Below are 18,140 nucleotides of genomic sequence, written 5' to 3'. Positions count from 1 at the left end.
TTTTGATAGGGCTATTAGATTAAGTGTAATTCTTTTTTATTTTTTGATAATTTGTTTATTATTTTTCGTAATTTAGTGTTTGGGTTTTTTGTAATTTAGTTTTTTGTTGTAATTAAATACTTTTTGTAATTTTTAGAGTAGTGTTAGGATTTTTTTAATGTGTACTTTAGTTTAATTTAATTGGTAGTTAGTTTAATTGTAGTTTAAAAATTATCTTAGTTTAACTGTTAGTTTAAAATTAGTTTATTTAATTTGACAGGTAAGTTTTAATTTAAGATAGGGAAATTGTAATTTTTATATAAAGTTAGGGGACGTTAGGTTTAGGGGTTAATAGTTTATTTTAGTATATTTCGTTGTGGTGGCTTTCGGTTTAGGGGTTAATAGTTCATTTAAGTATATTTCGTTGTGGGGGGCTTGCTGTTTAGGGGTTAATAGGTTTATTATAGCGGCGGTGTTGGTAGACGGCAGATTAGGGGTTAATAATATTTAAATAGTGTTTGCGATGCGGGAGGGCGGTGTTTTAGGGGTTAATAGGTTTATTATAGTGGCGACGATGTTGGGGAGTGGCGGAATAGGGGTTAATACATTTTAATAGTGGCGGCGATGTCGGGAGCAGCAGATTAGGGGTTAATAAAAAAAAAGAGCCTAATCAATAGTAAACTATCAAGGGTCCTTAAAAGGGCCTTTTGTGTGCACTTAAAGGGGCCTTTTGTAGGGCTTTGCTCTAAAGTTAAGAGCTCTTTTGCTACAAAACAAAACAAAACAAACACCCCCTAACGGTATACAAACCCGCACCCCCAAAAACCCATAAAATAAAAATAAAGTAAAACCTCATCTACCGATTGCCTTGAAAAGGGCATTTGTATGGGCATTGCCCTTAAAATGGCATTTAGCTCTTTTACATGCCCAGACCCTAAACTTAAAATAAAACCCACCCAAAAAAACATTAAAAAAACCTTACACTAACGCAGACGATCCATTTACAGTTCTTGAAGTCCCGCTTGAAGGATCCATCCAGCCGGCGATACGGCAAGAATTCTTCATCCAGATGGCCTCTTCGATCTTCATCCAGCCGGCGAAGCTCTCATCCTATTGGCTGATTGGAACAGCCAATAGGATTTTAGCAGCTCCAATCCTATTGGCTGATTCAAATCTTTCAGCCAATACGAATGCAAGGGACACCATCTTGGATGACGTCACTTGCATGGAAGTTCCAGTGTATGGCGGAGACGGTATGAAGAGGATGCTCCGTGCCAGATGTCTTCAGGATGGACCTGCTCCGCGCCGGATGGATGAAGATAGAAGATGCCATCTGGATGAAGACTTCTTGCCGCCTGGATGAGGACTTCGCAGGCTGAATGAAGATAGAAGAGGCCGCCTGGATGAAGACTTCTTGCCGCATGGATGATGACTTCACCGGCTGGATGGATCCTTCAAGCGGGACTTCAAGAACTGTAAGTGGATCGTCCGGGGTTATTGTTAGTTTTTTAAGGGTTTTTTGGGTGGGTTTTATTTTTAGTTTAGGGTCTGGGTATGTAAACGAGCTAAATGCCCTTTTGAGGGCAATGCCCATACTAATGCCCTTTTCAGGACAATGGGGAGCTTAGGTTTTTTTATATAGTTATTGGTTGTGGGGGTGGTGGGTTTTACTTTTGGGGGGTGTTTGTATTTTTTTACAGGTAAAAGAGCTGATTTCTTTGGGGGTGGTATTTTGATAGGGCTATTAGATTAAGTGTAATTCTTTTTTATTTTTGATAACTTGTTTCTTATTTTTCGTAATTTAGTGTTTGTTTTTTGTAATTTAGTTTTTTGTTGTTGTAATTAGATACTTTTTGTAATTTTTAGAGTAGTGTTAGGATTTTTTTTAATGTGTAGTTTAGTTTATTTTAATTGGTAGTTAGTTTAATTGTAGTTTAATAATTATCTTAGTTTAATTGTTAGTTTAAAATTAATTTATTTAATTTGACAGGTAAGTTTTAATTTAAGATAGGGAAATTGTAATTTTAATATAAAGTTAGGGGGCGTTAGGTTTAGGGGTTATAGTTTATTTTAGTATATTTCGTTGTGGGGCTTTCGGTTTAGGGGTTAATAGTTTATTTAAGTATATTTCGTTGTGGGGGGCTTGCAGTTTAGGGGTTAATAGGTTTATTATAGTGGCGTGTGGGTGGACGTCAGATTAGGGATTAATAATATTTAAATAGTATTTGCGATGCGGGAGGATGGCGGTTTAGGGGTTAATAGGTTTATTATAGTGGCAACGATGTCGGGGAGCAGCGGAATAGTAGTTAATACATTTTAATAGTGGCGGCTATGTCGGGAGAGGCAGATTATGGGTTAATAAATTTATCATAGTGTTTGCAATGTGGGAGGGCCTCGGTTTAGGGCTTAATAGGTAGTTTATAGGTGTTGGTGTACTTTTTAACACTTTAGATGGTGGAACGGATCTTGTCCGTATAGGCTGTAAAGCTCACTTTTTGGCCTCCCAGGCAAACTCGTAATACCGGCGCTATAGGAGTCCCATTGAAAAAGTACTTTTTAAAAAGTGCTGTACTGACATTGCGTGAGAGGCTAAAAGGTGTGCGGTACACCTATACCTACAAGACTTGTAATAGCATCGTTAGGAAAAAAAGAAGCGTTCTGGGCCATAACGCTGCTTTTTCAATCATAACACAAAACCCGTAATCTAGCTAATATTTTTTTTTAATTTGACAGGTAAGTCTTAATTTAATGTAACTTAGGGGAGGGGGTGTTATGTTTAGGGGTTACTAGTTTAAATGAGTTTTTTGCAATGTGGGGGCTTTCGGTTTAGGGGTTAATAGGTTTATTTAGTATATTTTGTTGCACAGGGCTTTTGGTTTAGGGTTTAATAGGTTTATTATAGTTGCGGCAGAATTAGAGGTTAATAACTTTAGTATAGTGGGGGTAATGTGGGCGGACGGCAGATTAGGGGTTAATAATATTTAAATAGTGTTTGCAATGCAGGAGGGCAGTGGTTTAGGGGTTAATAACTTTAGTATAGTGTTGGGGATGTCGGGGAGTGGCGGAATAGGGGTTAATAATTTTTATTAGCGGCAGCGATGTCAGGAGTGGCAGATTAGGGGTTAATAACTTTAATATATTATTTGCAATGCGGGAAGGCCTCAGTTTAGAGGTTAATAGGTAGTTTATGGGTGTTAGTGTACTTTGTAACAGATTAGTTTAGTTTTATGTAACAGTTTTGTAGCGTAAAGCTCATAACTACTGCTTTAAGATTGCGAAACGGATCTTGTCGGTATAGGCTGGAACGCAAGCTTTTTAGCCTCACCGCAAAACTCGTAATGACTGCGCTATGGAAGTCCCATGAAAAACCATAATTTTTACGTGTGTGGGACTGACGTTACGTTACAGGCTTAATGACTTGTGGTACAGCTATACCGACAAGACTTACCATTTTTTCAGCGTTAAAACACGAATGCAAAACTTGTAATCTAGGTGAATGTGTTTTATTATTATGCTGACATTATATTTTAGTTTCATATGCAACAATTGTATCTCAAGAGTGGCCTTGCTATGTCCTGGTGATACACCCAGATACACGGTTATCTAAAACTGTTAGTTTCACAGTAAACTCCTTATTCCTCCTTATTTATATTATTTTTAATGAAGTTCTTTGCTCTAAGCATACTGTGTAAGATGGTGTGGCTATGATTACGTCATTGTTTAACCCCATATACTGTAACCATTGTCTATAAAAGTATGTTATGCCTTATAATAAAAAGAACGGTGATTGGACTTTACTTGCTGGCTGTCTAAATGCTGTTCACTGAGATATCTCGTCAAGTGACCCATTCAGTTCCAGTTGAAGGTGTAGAATACTGCTAAGTGTCAAGTGATACCCACAGCCATAAGATAATGCCTAACAATTCTGGTGTCAGAGTTTGGGATTCACACAGGGGTAAGTAGATAAGTGTTTTTATTCTGCTTTTCTCTCTGTGAATCTAAATCCAAAGTCTGGACGGCGTTAGTGATATGCAAAAGGTTAAAGTCCCTTATAAGTGGTTAAAGTCCCCTGGACAGGTTTAAGTCCTGCCATTAAGCTTGGGGTTGCGTAGGTTTGAGTCCTAGCACAAGTTATAGCGAAAACTATAGCATGAGTTAAAAGTTAAAAGAGAATTATTCCCATTGTGTAAATCTGTCAAAGTTATCAAAGTCTTTAAATTGTTAGCAATAGGAAACAGACATTACGAGAAAAACCATTTTAAATGTTCATTCTATATAAGCTCTGTGCTTTCTATCACATAAATTATCAGTAGAGGTTTATCTGAAGTCTAGTAGATTAAAGATAATACTTTACTTTTATCTAAATTCCACCAGTGACACCTAATCTAATCTAAACAAATTTAGTATCATTAACATTTACATATATATTTCTTCATAAAAGCTGTAGCACACAATAGAGAGGTTTAATCAGTGGAAGACCTTTGGAAAAAAACAGTGGAAGACCAGTGGAAGACCAATGTAAAAACTCTTGACAGAGACAATGGCCAAATTACACTCAGGAAAGAAGGGGTTGAAGTGAGCTTATTCTTCCCACAGATATACAATTTTACCAATAACTTTACAGATGGTTTCATTGCATAAGGCTATTGACATAAAAGCATTTATTTCTTTATTCCATATTCTTTGGTAGCCGTAATTTTAATAATTTTCTAACAGCTACACATCTAAGGTCCCCAGAATGGGAATGAATGTTTATCATAATAATACAGTTTATTTGGTGTTGCTAAATTATATGTAAACTAATCCTAAAGCCCATGTACATAGGCTATTTTTTGCATTACAGCGGTCCCACCTCTTGCTCTTTCTCCCCCATCTCTTTTGCTCTCTCTCTCCTCCCTCTCTTTTGCTCTCTCTCCCTCTCTTTTGCTCTCTCTCTCCCCCCTCTCTTTTGCGCTCTCTCTCTCCCCTCTCTTTTGCTCTCCCCCCCTCTTTTGCGCTCTCGCTCCCCCCTCTCCTTTTTTCTCTCTCCCCCCTCTTTTGCTATCTCTCTCTCCCCCTCCCTTTTGCTCTCTCTCTCCCCCTCTCTTTTGCTCTCTCCCCCTTCTCATTTGATCCCCCCTGACTTTTGCTCTCACTCTCTCTCCCCTTTCTTTTGCTCTCCCCCCTCACTTTTGCTCTCACCCCCTCACTTTTGCTCTCACTCTCTCTCCCCTCTCTTTTACTCTCACCCCCCTCTCTTGCTCTCTCTCCTCCCTCTCTTGCTCTCTCTCCTCCCTCTCTTGCTCTCTCTTCTCCCTCTCTTTTGCTCTCTCTCCCCCTCTTTTGCTCTCTCTCTCCCCCCTCTCTTTTGCTCTCTTTCCTGCCACTTTTGCTCTCCCCACTCTCTTTTGCTCTCTCTCCCCCACTTTTTTGCTCTCTCTCTCCCCACTCCTTTGCTCTCTCCCCCTCTCTTTTGCTCTCTCTCCCTCTCTCTTTTACTCTCTCTCCCCCTCTTTTGCTCTCTCTCTCCCCTCTTTTGCTCTCTCCCCCCTCTTTTGCTCTCTCTCCCCCTCTTTTGCTCCCTCCCCTCTCCCCCTCTTTTTCTCCCCCTCTTTTGATCTCTCCACTCTTCCTCTCTTTTGCTCTCTCTCCTCTCCCCCTTTTTGCTCCCCCTCTTTTGCTCTCTCTATTCTCCCCCTCTTTTGCTTTCTCTCCCCCCTCTTTTGCTCTCTCTCCCCTCTAGTTTGCTCTCTCCCCCTCTATTTTGCTCTCTCCCCCTCTTTTGCTCTCTCTCCCCCTCTTTTGCTCTCTCTCCCCTCTTTTGCTCTCTCCTCCCTCTTTTGCTCTCTCCCCCCTCTCTTTTGCTCTATCTCCCCCTCTCTTTTGCTCTCTCTCCCCTTTCTCTTTTGCTCTCTCTCCCCCTTCTCTTTTGCTCTCTCTCTTCCTCTCTTTTGCTGTCTCTTCCCCCTCTTTTGCTCTCTCCCCCTATCATTTGCTCTCTTTCCCCCCTCTTCTGCTCTCACACCCTCTCTTTTGCTCTCTCCCCCTCTTGCTCTCTCTTCCCTCTCTTTTGCTCTCTCTTCCCTCTCTTTTGCTCTCTCCCCCCTCTTTTGCTCTCTCTCCCCCTCCTTTGCTCCCTCTCCTCTCCCCCTCTTTTTCTCCCCCTCTTTTGATCTCTCTACTCTCCCTCTCTTTTGCTCTCTCTCCTCTCCCCCTTTTTGCTCCCCTTCTTTTGCTTTCTCTATTCTCCCCCTCTCTTGCTTTCTCTCCGCCCTCTTTTGCTCTCTCTCCCCTCTAGTTTGCTCTCTCCCCCCTCTCTTTTGTTCTCTCCCCCTCTTTTGCTCTCTCTCCCACCCTCTTTTGCTCTATCTCCCCTCTTTTGCTCTCTCCTCCCTCTTTTGCTCTCTCCCCCCTCTCTTTTGCTCTATCTCCCCCTCTCTTTTGCTCTCTCTCCCCCTTCTCTTTTGCTCTATCTCCCCCTCTCTTTTGCTCTCTCTCCCCCTTCTCTTTTGCTCTCTCTCCCCCTTCTCTTTTGCTCTCTCTCTTCCTCTCTTTTGCTGTCTCTTCCCCCTCTTTTGCTCTCTCCCCCTATCTTTTGCTCTCTTTCCCCCCTCTTCTGCTCTCACACCCCTCTCTTTTGCTCTCTCCCCCTCTTGCTCTCTCTTCCCTCTCTTTTGCTCTCTCTTCCCTCTCTTTTGCTCTCTCTCCCCCTCTTTTGCTCTCTCTCTTCTACCCCCTCTTTTGCTCTCTCTCCTCCATTTTGCTCTTTTCTCTCCCCCTCTTTTGCTCTTTTCTCTCCCTCTCTTTTGGTCTCTCTCCCCCCTCTTTTAGTCTCCCTCCCCCCTCTTTTAGTCACTCTGTCCCCTCTTTTGCTCTCTCTCCCCCTCTTTTGCTTTCTCCTCTCCCCCTCTTTTTTCTTTGGTAGCAGCAATTTTAATAATTTTCTAACAGCTACACATCTAAGGTCCCTAGAACGGGAATGAATGTTTATCATATTAATACAATGTATTTGGTGTTGCTAAATTATATGTAAACTAATCCTAAAGCCCATGTACACAGGCTATTTTTTGCAGTACAGCGGTCCCACCCCTTGCTCTCTTTCCCCCCTCTCTTTTGCTCTCTCCCCCCTCTCTTTTGCTCCCCCTCTCCCCCTCTCTTTTACTCTCTCTCTCCCCCTCTCTTTTGCTCTCTCTCTCCTCCCTCTCTTTTGTGCACTCTCTCTCTCCCCCCTCTCTTTTGCCCTCCCCCTCTCTTTTGCTCTTTCTCCCCCCCTCTTTTGCTATCTCTCTCTCCCCCTTTTCTTTTGCTCTCTCTCTCTCTCTCCCCTTCTCTTTTGCTTTCTCTCCCCCCTCTATTTTGTTCTCCCCCCTTACTTTTGCTCTTACTCTTTCTCCCCTCTCTTTTGCACTCCCCCTCACTTTTGCTCCCACTCTATCTCCCCTCTCTTTTGCTCTCTCTCCCCTCTCTTTTGCTCTCTCCCCTCTCTTGCTCTCTCTTGTCCCTCTCTTTTGCTCTCTCTCTCTGCCCCTCTCTTTTGCCCTCTCTCCCACCTCTCTTTTGCTCTCTCTCCCCCTCTCTTTTGCTCTATCTCCCATCTCTTTTGCTCTCTCTCTCCCTCTTTTGCTCTATCTCCCCTCTATTTTGCTCTCTCTCCTCTCTCTTTTGCTCTCTCAGCAATCTTTTGCTCTCTCTCCCCCTATTTTGCTATCTCTCCTCCTCTTTTGCTCTCTCTCCCCCTTTTGCTCTCTCTCCCCCCTCTTTTGCTCTTTCTCCCCCCTCTTTTGTTCTCTCTCCCCCTTTTTTGCTCTCCCCCCCACTTTTGCTCCATTTCCCCTCTATTTTGCTCTCTCTCCCCTCTCTTTTGCTCTCTCCTCAATCTTTTGCTCTCTCTCCCCCCTATTTTGCTATCTCTCCTCTTTTGCTCTCTCTTCTCTCTCTTTTGCTCTCTCCACCCTCTTTTGCTCTCTCTCCCCTCTTTTGCTCTCTCTCCCGCCTCTTTTGCTCTCTCTCCCCCCCTCTTTTGCTCTATTTCACCTCTATTTTGCTCTCTCTCCCCTCTCTTTTGCTCTCTCCTCAATCTTTTGCTCTCTCTCCCCCCTATTTTGCTATCTCTCCTCCTCTTTTGCTCTCTCACCCTCTTTTTCTCTCTCTTCCCTCTCTTTTGCTCTCTCTCCCCTCTTTTGCTCTCTCTCCCACCTCTTTTGCTCTCTCTCCCACCTATTTTGCTCTCTCTTCCCTCTCTTTTGTTCTCTCTCTCCTGCCTAATTTGCTCTCTCTTCCCTCTCTTTCGTTCTCTCTCCCCCTCTTTTGCTCTCTCTCCCCTCTCTTTTGCTCTCTCTCCCCCTCTCTTTTGCTCTCTCCCCCGTCTCTTTTGCTCTCTCCCCCTCTCTTTTGCTCTCTCTCCCCCTCTCTTTTGCTCTCTCTCCCCCTTCTCTTTTGCTCTATCTCCCCCTCTCTTTTGCTCTCTCTCCCCCTTCTCTTTTGCTCTCTCTCCCCCTTCTCTTTTGCTCTCTCTCTTCCTCTCTTTTGCTGTCTCTTCCCCCTCTTTTGCTCTCTCCCCCTATCTTTTGCTCTCTTTCCCCCCTCTTCTGCTCTCACACCCCTCTCTTTTGCTCTCTCCCCCTCTTGCTCTCTCTTCCCTCTCTTTTGCTCTCTCTTCCCTCTCTTTTGCTCTCTCTCCCCCTCTTTTGCTCTCTCTCTTCTACCCCCTCTTTTGCTCTCTCTCCTCCATTTTGCTCTTTTCTCTCCCCCTCTTTTGCTCTTTTCTCTCCCTCTCTTTTGGTCTCTCTCCCCCCTCTTTTAGTCTCCCTCCCCCCTCTTTTAGTCACTCTGTCCCCTCTTTTGCTCTCTCTCCCCCTCTTTTGCTTTCTCCTCTCCCCCTCTTTTTTCTTTGGTAGCAGCAATTTTAATAATTTTCTAACAGCTACACATCTAAGGTCCCTAGAACGGGAATGAATGTTTATCATATTAATACAATGTATTTGGTGTTGCTAAATTATATGTAAACTAATCCTAAAGCCCATGTACACAGGCTATTTTTTGCAGTACAGCGGTCCCACCCCTTGCTCTCTTTCCCCCCTCTCTTTTGCTCTCTCCCCCCTCTCTTTTGCTCCCCCTCTCCCCCTCTCTTTTACTCTCTCTCTCCCCCTCTCTTTTGCTCTCTCTCTCCTCCCTCTCTTTTGTGCACTCTCTCTCTCCCCCCTCTCTTTTGCCCTCCCCCCTCTCTTTTGCTCTTTCTCCCCCCCTCTTTTGCTATCTCTCTCTCCCCCTTTTCTTTTGCTCTCTCTCTCTCCCCTTCTCTTTTGCTTTCTCTCCCCCCTCTATTTTGTTCTCCCCCCTTACTTTTGCTCTTACTCTTTCTCCCCTCTCTTTTGCACTCCCCCTCACTTTTACTCCCACTCTATCTCCCCTCTCTTTTGCTCTCTCTCCCCTCTCTTTTGCTCTCTCCCCTCTCTTGCTCTCTCTTGTCCCTCTCTTTTGCTCTCTCTCTCTGCCCCTCTCTTTTGCCCTCTCTCCCACCTCTCTTTTGCTCTCTCTCCCCCTCTCTTTTGCTCTATCTCCCATCTCTTTTGCTCTCTCTCTCCCTCTTTTGCTCTATCTCCCCTCTATTTTGCTCTCTCTCCTCTCTCTTTTGCTCTCTCAGCAATCTTTTGCTCTCTCTCCCCCTATTTTGCTATCTCTCCTCCTCTTTTGCTCTCTCTCCCCCTTTTGCTCTCTCTCCCCCCTCTTTTGCTCTTTCTCCCCCCTCTTTTGTTCTCTCTCCCCCTTTTTTGCTCCCCCCCCCCACTTTTGCTCCATTTCCCCTCTATTTTGCTCTCTCTCCCCTCTCTTTTGCTCTCTCCTCAATCTTTTGCTCTCTCTCCCCCCTATTTTGCTATCTCTCCTCTTTTGCTCTCTCTTCTCTCTCTTTTGCTCTCTCCACCCTCTTTTGCTCTCTCTCCCCTCTTTTGCTCTCTCTCCCGCCTCTTTTGCTCTCTCTCCCCCCCTCTTTTGCTCTATTTCACCTCTATTTTGCTCTCTCTCCCCTCTCTTTTGCTCTCTCCTCAATCTTTTGCTCTCTCTCCCCCCTATTTTGCTATCTCTCCTCCTCTTTTGCTCTCTCACCCTCTTTTTCTCTCTCTTCCCTCTCTTTTGCTCTCTCTCCCCTCTTTTGCTCTCTCTCCCACCTCTTTTGCTCTCTCTCCCACCTATTTTGCTCTCTCTTCCCTCTCTTTTGTTCTCTCTCTCCTGCCTAATTTGCTCTCTCTTCCCTCTCTTTCGTTCTCTCTCCCCCTCTTTTGCTCTCTCTCCCCTCTCTTTTGCTCTCTCTCCCCCTCTCTTTTGCTCTCTCCCCCGTCTCTTTTGCTCTCTCCCCCTCTCTTTTGCTCTCTCTCCCCCTCTTTTCTCTCTCTCCCTATCTTTTATTCTCTCTCCCCCTCTTTTTGCTCTCTCTCCCCCTTTTGCTCTCTCCCCTCTCTTTTGTTCTCTCCCCCTCTTTTGCTCTTTCTCCCCCCTCTTTTGGTCTTTCCCCCACTATTTTGCTCTCTATCCCCTTTTGCTCTCTCTCCCCCTCTTTTGCTCTCTCTCTCTCCCTATTTTGCTCTATCTCCCCTCTATTTTGCTATCTCTCCCCTCTCTTTTGCTTTTTCCTCAATCTTTTGCTCTCTCTCCCTCCTCTTTTGCTCTCTCTCCCCCCTCTTTTCTCTCTCTCCCTATCTTTTATTCTCTCTCCCCCTCTTTTTGCTCTCTCTCCCCCTTTTGCTCTCTCCCCTCTCTTTTGTTCTCTCCCCCTCTTTTGCTCTTTCTCCCCCCTCTTTTGGTCTTTCCCCCACTATTTTGCTCTCTATCCCCTTTTGCTCTCTCTCCCCCTCTTTTGCTCTCTCTCTCTCCCTATTTTGCTCTATCTCCCCTCTATTTTGCTATCTCTCCCCTCTCTTTTGCTTTTTCTTCAATCTTTTGCTCTCTCTCCCTCCTCTTTTGCTATCTCTCCCCCTCTTTTGCTCTCTCTTCCCTCTCTTTTGTTCTCTCTCTCCTGCCTAATTTGCTCTCTCTTCCCTCTCTTTCGTTCTCTCTCCCCCTCTTTTGCTCTCTCTCCCCTCTCTTTTGCTCTCTCTCCCCCTCTCTTTTGCTCTCTCCCCCGTCTCTTTTGCTCTCTCCCCCTCTCTTTTGCTCTCTCTCCCCCCTCTTTTCTCTCTCTCCCTATCTTTTATTCTCTCTCCCCCTCTTTTTGCTCTCTCTCCCCCTTTTGCTCTCTCCCCTCTCTTTTGTTCTCTCCCCCTCTTTTGCTCTTTCTCCCCCCTCTTTTGGTCTTTCCCCCACTATTTTGCTCTCTATCCCCTTTTGCTCTCTCTCCCCCTCTTTTGCTCTCTCTCTCTCCCTATTTTGCTCTATCTCCCCTCTATTTTGCTATCTCTCCCCTCTCTTTTGCTTTTTCCTCAATCTTTTGCTCTCTCTCCCTCCTCTTTTGCTATCTCTCCCCCTCTTTTGCTCTCTCTTCACTCTCTTTTGTTCTCTCTCCCCCCTCTCTTTTGCTCTCTCCCCCTCTGTTGCTATATCACCCCCCCCTTTTGCACTCTCTTCCCTCTTTTGCTCTCTCTCCCGCCTCTTTTACTCTCTCTCCCCCTCTTTTGCTCTCTCTTTCCTCTCTTTTGCGCTCTTTCACCTCTCTTTTGCTTTTTCCTCAATCTTTTGCTCTCTCTTCCCTCTCTTTTGTTCTCTCTCCCCTTTCCTTTTGCTCTCTCCCCCCACTGTTGTTCTCTGTCCCCTCTTTTGCTCTATCTCCCCTCTTTTGCTCTCTCTCCTGCCTCTTTTGCTCTCTCTCCCCCTCTTTTGCTCTCTCTTTCCTCTCTTTTGCTCTCTCTCCCCTCTTTTGCTTTCTCTTCCCCCTCTTTTGTTCTCTCTTCCCTCTCTTTTGCTCTCTCCCCTCTTTTGCTCTCTCCCCCCTCTTTTGCTCTCTCTCCCCTGTCAGTATATTCATAAAAATCTTCAGTAGTGCTATTCAAAATAATATATCAGTCTATCTCAGGGTTATAATACAATACATTTAATAATTATCCTTTCAAATTCAAACCCTTAATTAATATGCATCTAATAGAAACCACAAAATGAATATAAATATCTGAATTCTTTTATTTAGTTAATATCTATGAGCATATTGGAATATATTTGTAATACCAGGACATGAAACAATATTATACACGTTTTCAAAGCTATTAAGATATGCTATACTTCTTACAAAGCTCATAAAATGTTTACCTTTAAAAACCAGCCTTATTTACAAATAGCCTTTCATTCAATTTGCACAATGGGATTCTAAGTAAAATACTCTGCTATTTACTCACGCTTTCTCTAACACAATTCTATTTTAAAACATCAGAAATTGTATATATTATTTATGCAAAAACCCAATTCTGACTTATAATTATATATTTGCACAGATAAACAATTTAAAATTTAGGATTGGTTTAACAGTACACAGGCTATGAAATGTTAACTTGAAATACAAACTAATTCTTTAAATCTGCTACATACAGCAATAATAAATGTTTATTTAAATGTTTGCATACAAAAAGTAAGATAAGAGCTGTTTAAAGCTATGCAACACAGTTTAAAATACAAATTGCTCTCTTTAATCTATCAGTTGTAATTTAACTGTAGTGACTATGCATATAACTTATTTTAAAACATGACATGTAATTTCAATACTTTACCAGGGTACACACCAATCGATATCCAATATTCCTTAATAGGAATATCTCACCTCAGAAAATCAATAAGTATATTTTTGCAATCAATGAGAAAAGGTTGATTAGCTTTGCCAGAGAAAATGGTATCTCACGCCCAGCACCCAGTTACAAGTTAGCTTAGCACAATCTGTCCTCTTTCTATCTTGCATTAAACTTATATAAGTTTTTCATCATAGGTAAGATTGGAAACGCCCAAAAGGAAACCTTGAGGTAGTTTTACATCCCAGTCCTTACCCATTTCACTCACAAACCTTTTGAGGATTTTAACAATGGACTGGTTGTAACGCTCTACACCACCACTTGAGGCAGCTCTATAAGCAATATGGAGCTTTCTTTTTACCCTTAGTATTTTCCACATTTTGTTCATCAGTTCGCTAGTGAAGTGGGTTCCCCGATCTGATATGATTCTTTGTGGCAAACCAAATCTGGAAAATGCGTGGTTGATGAGCAATGCTGCACATGTTTCAGCATTATTGTTAGGTGCACTAATGCACTCTACCCATTTAGTAAACAGGCATGTCACTGTTAACATGTATTTGTTACCTCTTGATGACCTAGTTACTGGATCAATAAAATCAATTTGTATATCTGACCATGGCATTACCAGCCCCCTTTTCTGCAATGGCTCTCTATGCGTTGGTGCATAACCACGTAATATTTCATATGTAAGTTTGGCACCACGATGACCAGATGTGGGAGCATCAGGGGCATGTTGAAGCATTAGACCTCTGAACTTGGTGGGTACTACCCATTGCTGGATGCCAGTTTTGGGGGTTCTAATTAACAAACCATCCTGTAACTTGAATTGTGATCTGGATTTCATTAAGATTCTAAGATCTTCTTTGTCAATACAATCATCTTTTGAGATGGGGTGGTTTTCAGGATCTTCTATGTGTTTATAGAAGATGCCTACAATGGGGTTTTCTTTTTGACTAGTGATCAGGTCCTCACTAGGAGAATCCCGACTCCATTATACCAAGTTAGGCTCACTCTGTTGTTTAGCCTGGTTTTTGTTAATGGCTTCTACCTGAATTGTACCCATTAAGTGGTCAATATTAAGGAGTTCTCCAGTTATGGCTCCTTGTTTGGCTAATGAATCCGCAAGATCATTGCCTTCCTTATCAGGACCTAGAACTCTGGAATGACCCTTGGTCTTTTTCCAGTGTATGGTTAAATCATTGGATACCACCAGATTATCAATCTTGCAGAACAACTTGCCATGCTTTACTGGTTTGTTATTGCTTTTCTGCATGCCATTTGTTTTCCAAGTTGGCAGGTATTCAACGAAACTGTCACGCACATAATTTGAGTCAGTTATGATCACAAATTCATGAATACCATGTTCAATAGCCATTTCAATGGTTTTGAGAACAGCAGTGAGTTCTGCAACTTAATTGGATCTTGGTCCAATGTTGAAACCTATAGATATATTTGAGAATCCATTTGCCCAAGTTATACCAATGCCAGCGACTAATCTGCGCTCATTATCAATAGTGGCATGGTAAGAACAACCATCAACATATACCCAAGGTAATGTTTGAGAATGGTCTCCATTGTACATTTTATATGGGAAAAGCAATTGTTCCTCCAGGAAATCATCTTCTGATAATTCTTCCCCAGGATCTCTAGCAGTACAGTCGTGGAGCTCGGCAAGCCCCTGTGCCACTGGATTCTTTTTATTCTGCTTGTAGCAAATTTCTAAAGGCCAGCCTTGTAAGGAAAGAGTCCACGCTGTTATGCGGCTATTAGACAAATTCCCATCTCTTATTCTCTAACTTTGCAGATAGAGCAAAGGCTGGTGGGCCGTTTCTACAATAATTTTCTCTCCCTGTATATAGCTGCGGAAATTTTGTAGAGCCCATACAGTAGATAAGAGGGCTTTTTCACAATCGCTAAATTTTATTTCTACTGGGGATAGAGTTTTGCTCACATAAGCAATGGCTTTGCTTAAATTATCTTGCTTCTGGTATAAAACAGCACTCATGCTTACATCCGTGTAACCTGTCTCTAAGAAGAAAGGTTTACCACCTTCAGGGTACGCTAAGCAAGGTGCTTGAGTGAGTTTTCTTTTCAGCTCTTTTATGGCTGTCTCTTGAGACTCACTCCAGTGCCATTTCACATCATTCTTTAGAAGAAGTAGTAGTGGTTTAGCTAATTTTGCATAATTATCAATGAATTTGCAAGAATAATTTGTCATACCCAGGAAGGATCTCAATTCCTTTAAGTTAGTTGGGTTTTTTTAATTTACTATAGCTTCCACCATTTTCTTCTGAGGATTTAGTCCTTCAGAAGTAACTTCATGTCCCAAAAAGTTTACATGAGTGCGGCACCATTGAGCTTTTTGTAGGGATCATTTGACATCTGCCCTTTTAAGTTGGCTGAGGACGTGTTTAAGCTCTGTGATGTGTTTTTCAAATTCTGTGCTTTTGATCAAAACATCATCAACATAAGATATGGTCCCCCTTTCCAGTGCGTCAGGCATAGCCTTATGCATGAATACAGCAAATTCATGTCCAGAATTTATGTATCCAAAAGGGAGTCTTTAAAATGCATACTGGACCTTTTGGAACGAGAATGCCAGCTTATACTGGTCCTCCTCATGTACCTTTATGGTCCAATATCCCTGCGCACAATCAATGGCAGTGAAAATTTTGGACTGATGCATCTGTGCTAAGCACTGGTCAATGTATGGCACAGGCCAACCAGACATGTACACTCGTTTGTTTAGCTGTCTTATATCAGCACACAAACGCCATTGTCCATTGGGCTTGAGAACACCTAGAATAGGATTATTATAAGAGCTGTGCACCTGTCTGATAATACCTCTTTCTTCCAGGTTCCTTATGATTTCTGCAAGAGAATCATATGAGGCTAAAGGAAGTCTGTAATGTTTAACAAAGACAGGTGGTGCATTGTGATCTGTTTGTATTCTTGCAATGTGCAAGTCTGTAGTACCACAGTCATAAGAATACTTAGCAAAAATATCCTTGTACTCCATCAGGAGTTCTCGCAGCAGTTGGCGTTCATCATCGCTGGAACAGCCATTAGCTAAGGATATTTGCTCTTCGATTATTTACTGAAATCCTGGAAAGATTTGAGACTGTCCAATTTCATAGGCTTCTTCCAACCTAGAGGTGAGATCCCCTTGATTATAATTTACATTGCCCCCATGACTCTGGGAATTGGGGTAATCTTGCTGTTTGATCGGCTGATCAAATATTAGAGAGGCTTCTTCAATTTTACAGATGCCTTCCTCTGAGCTGAAGGGATAAATAGACTGAATATTAAATAGACCCTCTGGCATAGATGCAAATGATTTTTCTATTAATTGTTCTTCAGTTAAGTATTCTTCAGGTATTAGCCCAATTACAAAAGTGTAATAACTTGATTCCAGTGCATATCCTATGGTAGTTCCCTTGGATAATGTTATCCTGTGGGGTCATGTTATGCACAATAATATGTATTGGAACAGTTCCAATATTCACCATAGGAGTGTAGGTCACTGTGGCACCCAGATTTTGTATTCTATGGGAGAGGCAAATTAGTGTTTCAGAAGTTTTTAATTTCTGACCTCTCTTTACCTGTAAGGGTAAAAGAAATTTATCAGCCCCAGCAGGAATTATAACATCGCTAGACACCTGCATATTCACAGCATATGGCAATTGCTGGTTTGATTTCAGGGCTGCATTTTCATCCTGAAATACTTCAGGGTCCCCCTTTAACCTGCTCCAGAGGCAAGAGTTAATCAAATCTATTTGCATGGCATATCTATGTAAGATATCATTGCCAATGTATATTTGATTATGGGGCGTATTTAAAACTAAAAACAGGTGCTTCACTGACTTATTACCTATAGAGACAGATAATAAGCATTTAGCTATGACGTTATAGCTTTCAAACCTGTCATCCAGGTTGTGGACACAGTGGTCTTGGGGAGAAAGATATTTATCACTTTAGGTTCCACTATCCGTGCTAATAAGCCTTCGCTTATATAGCTAGCTTCCTGTTTTAAACTCAACTTGGTATATTTTTTTTTTCTTTTTTTTTTTTTTTTTTTTTTTTTTTTTTTTAAAGATTTTTATTGAGGATTTGCAGATACATAACAATAAATAAAAGTTCAGTAGTATATGTACATTAGGTACAATAATATTTGGTTAGCTTTTACCTTCTGGAAGAAAGTATTGAATTACTATGTATATAACAAAATATAATTAGAAAAGCAATACAGAGCAGTTGTACAAAACACTGAATATAGCTATTAGAACCTCATTTTCTATTTTTGTAAGAAAGGAATGCGCCTCTAAATGATCAGCAGGCCACTCATGGGCCTATGTAGTTTAAATGACTAGAAAGAGGAGCTCTAATGTTGCTTACGGTCACTTTTGGACCTTGAAATGTAGTTAATAAATAATAGTTTCTTCTTCTAGAAACATATGTAATATTGTCAGCAACAAATCTTCCAAATCTAGAGAAAAACAATTGAACACACAACTGCTGTCGAAGGGGGGTGGGGAAGCAGGGGAGGATTTAACAGAGTGAGGTTAAAAGGAACAGGAAAAAATAGAAAATAGAAACTCAAGATCAGGTTGGTATGGAAAAAATATCACAGTTGAACCTATAAGGCACAAGAGCTTATGCTGTATCTCCCCCCAGGGAGTTTTTGTCCCCACTGGACACAGACGGGAAAGGGATATTGTATATGACCCGCTCCCATATGCAGAGCGGGAAAGGGTGAAGGGAGATACAGTCAGTGGAAAACTAGTGTAGGAGCTAACAACCCTATAAACCAGAAGAAAATATACTAAGTGAGTACCTATGCGTTATTGGGTGACCATAGGGCTAAACCTTAATTATATAGAAGGGCAGTTGCCACTGTCTGTAAATGGACATTTAAATGGAGTTAAGCAGGGGCTTAGAGGCCAGGTGAGAGGAAAATATAAAATGATGCCGAGACCTAACTTCCCCTCCTCTTGTCATAATGGAAAACTAGGCTATATTAAACATAAGGCCCTTGTAGTACATAAGCTAATGAGATAAACAGTAGCCAATAGTATGAGGATGAATAGAACCTAGCACCTCCCTAGGGAGACATACCGGTAAATATAGGAAGGTTATGGATAGTAAAATCTGCCGTCACAGATATTACATGCATATACTAAAGGCACTTTCCTCAGTAAAGATAAAGGCATAATATATTCAGTACCCTCAGGGAATGGCACAAATCCAACTCGTGTTGAGAACTAATTACGTTGCTATAACTAACAGTTCACAGAGCAATAATGGATATTCAACTTGCTTTAAAAATAACAGTTTTATGTAATAATTGGTAGTCACTAGCTCTGTTCAGTGGGGGTTTGGGGTTAGAGAGGGCAGAATAATTTATGATTTGAGGCACTATTTCCATATGAGACTACTGGTGCCTTTTGTGTTCAGATTAACTGTGTAGGGGTACTAGAT

The sequence above is a fragment of the Bombina bombina genome, chromosome 2, assembly GCF_027579735.1.
Source record: "Bombina bombina isolate aBomBom1 chromosome 2, aBomBom1.pri, whole genome shotgun sequence".
Taxonomy (NCBI): Eukaryota; Metazoa; Chordata; class Amphibia; order Anura; family Bombinatoridae; genus Bombina; species Bombina bombina.
Note: the sequence above shows the minus strand (reverse complement) of the source record.